This window comes from Numida meleagris, chromosome 16 (genome assembly GCF_002078875.1).
Source record: "Numida meleagris isolate 19003 breed g44 Domestic line chromosome 16, NumMel1.0, whole genome shotgun sequence".
NCBI classification, from domain to species: Eukaryota; Metazoa; Chordata; class Aves; order Galliformes; family Numididae; genus Numida; species Numida meleagris.
Window position 1 is genome coordinate 10,358,661 of NC_034424.1, and position 2,543 is coordinate 10,361,203.

At 50.5% G+C, this 2,543-nt stretch overlaps 1 long non-coding RNA gene across 3 annotated transcripts; it reads left to right on the plus strand.

Moving 5' to 3' along the window:
* LOC110406892 lies at nt 95-2,537 on the plus strand. 3 transcript variants are annotated; one of them, XR_002443622.1, is made up of 4 exons: nt 95-533; nt 1,629-1,678; nt 1,793-1,953; nt 2,029-2,537. It is a non-coding gene; the product is annotated as an uncharacterized LOC110406892 (long non-coding RNA). The 3 variants fall into 3 exon arrangements; XR_002443620.1 differs by lacking the exon at nt 95-533 and having other exon boundaries at nt 1,366-1,678; nt 1,781-1,953; XR_002443621.1 differs by lacking the exon at nt 95-533 and having other exon boundaries at nt 1,366-1,678.

Consider the following 2,543-nt stretch of genomic DNA (forward strand, 5'->3'; position numbering starts at 1 on the left):
GGGTGACTTTGGCGTGTGCGTTGCGACACCAAACCTCCATTTTTGCCCCCGAATTCCCCACTTTTATCAAAGATCCCAATTTTTAGCCCCCCAAATCCCCATTTTTACACCAAATTTTCAACCTTTTATCCCTAAAATCCCCAGTTTTAACCCCCAAATCTCCCTCTTTAAACTCCAAGACTCCCATTTCTGACCACAAAAATCCCCATGTTTAACCCCAAATTCCCAGTTTTTAACCAAAATCCCAACTTTTGACCCCTTATTGCTAGACATTTTTGTACTCATTTTTTTTTCCTTTATCCCAGTATGGGAACTGTCAGGTCCCAGCCTGAGCTGGTGATTGCACACCTGCTGAGGGGTGTAGCCAACCCTGCCAGCACAGGTGGAAGCCGTTCACCTGTGGGATTGGAGAGGTGAAGCCTGGCTGCATCCCTCCCTGGGCTCATTGAAGGGCTGGCAGCTGTAGGGGCAGCATCTGTACCTGGAGGCTGTTTCCTTTGGAGTGTGGGGTGAGCCCTGGACCTCAGAAAGGAGTATGAACTTTTTTCTTTGTTTTGGGGCTGGGGTCTCTACCTTTCTTGGGGGATCTGAAACTGCTTTTAAGCAGCTGTATCTATTGTGCGTGTCCCTACGATGCCCTTCAGTTCTCTAAAGGAGATGAAGGGGTTATCTCCTTTTCTCTGACCTGGTGATGGAGGAGCCAATGTGCATTCCTTCCTTTCACTACAGCCTCATTTCTGAAACGCTTCAATTAATCCCCTGGTAATGCTGGTCAGCTGACCGAGCATTGCAGCTCTGGGAATGCCTGGAGCTGCTGCCCTGTTCCACAAAAGTGTTCTGCATTCTCAGGATCCTGTTTGCACCTTTACTTCTAACCTCGCTTCCTTCTGCTGGAGCCTCTGTTCTGTCTTTCATGGTTCTCGCCTTACTATCTTCGCCCTCGGGCTCCGAACTCAGTTTCTGTGCTCCCACATCGTCCCAGCCCATTTCGTGACTGCAGTGAACAGTGCCATGCATTAATTCCACCCATGCAGAGAGTTGTTTAAGGCCATTCTGTGCATCATGATCACGTACTAAATTCTGTTCTGTGTCTCTCTTGATCTCATCCCATCTCACAACTCAGTGGGGTGGAAGGATTGCCGGGGCTCCTCCAATTAGCGGCTTAAGCACTGGGAAATCTACCAGAGCAGGTAATGAAACATCACGAGCCCCTCATTTGTGCATTGCTTGTATGCAGGCAGCTTTAGCGATGGCTGTGGGAGGCTCATATGGAATGGGGGTTGCAAGGGGCTCACCTCGCTCCATGGGGTCTGTTCTCCCAGCCCCATAAGCTACATGGTTGGTGATAGAGTGAGGTGCATCAGCCGGATCTTAAGCTGAAGAAAACTCCTGGACTCCAGTAGCCCTTGGCTTCATCCTCACTCGGCATAATACAGTCTTCATCACTCGAGCATGCTGACCACAGATGTTCTGTTCCTGTTTTGCCTGGTTCTCTCCCATATCTCCCTTACGAAGTTGTCAATGCTAATGGATCCCAGCGCATAGTCATCAGAGCACATTGTGGCTGACCATCCCGGGGTCCTATGGTTCTTTCTGTTTTAACAGCATATCTGGCTTTATTTTTACAGAAAAGAAGGGATTGTCCTCTTCTGGACCACTGTAGTCGGGATCACCCCAGGTATCTCCATCCCAATTCTCAGGGGATGCTATTAGTTCTCTAATCTGTACGATACCTGAACCCCCACCCCTCTTTCTCCCATCCCTAACCCCCATTAAATAGCTATCCCTGCAGCTGTGGGACCCGATGGTGTGACAAAGTGAGGCCTCTGGTCTGCCAAACACAGAGCTGATCAGCACGTGGAATTCCCCACCTGCCCCAACAGTGCCCTGATCTCCAAACTCCTTTGCGTCATCGTGTCTCACAGTCCCAGGCGTCTCACTGTAGCGCTGCTGGTAAGAGGAATGTGCACAAGGTGCAGCCCCTACATGTGCGGGGCAGAGCCTTCATTATTGTATTGTGCTCAACAGGTGGCAGCAAGGAACTGTGGTGCTCCTGGGCAGTGCCAGAACTGCACGGAGATCTGTGGCTCTTCATGAAGTCAGCAAGAAATGGAAAGCTGGATTCCCTAGAATGCCCTGGAACCTGACTTTGCTGACTGGTAACTCACTGCCCATACGGGTAAGGGCAATGTACACCTACCAGCGTTTACCCATTCCGTAGCGTGGCTCCACGTAATGCTGCCAGAGCTTGTTACTATGCTTAAAGGTTCCCTACAGGCTGCTGGTCCTCCTCCTCCTGCTTTCTCCTTGCCTCTGGCCTGTCTAATCTAATCCCGACTAGTCACCATAAGAGTGCAACTCAGAGTGCAGTACAACTCGGAACCCATTGAGGCCCTGCACTTGCAGACCCTACACCTACACTGTAGTGCTGCTGCTCCCACCCCTGTCCCTCTCGTCTCCTGGGCACCATTTCTAAACTAGCTCTGCAGCTCTGGAACTCGATGCTTTGAAGAAGGAAGGCCCTCAGACTCAACTTAGTTGAC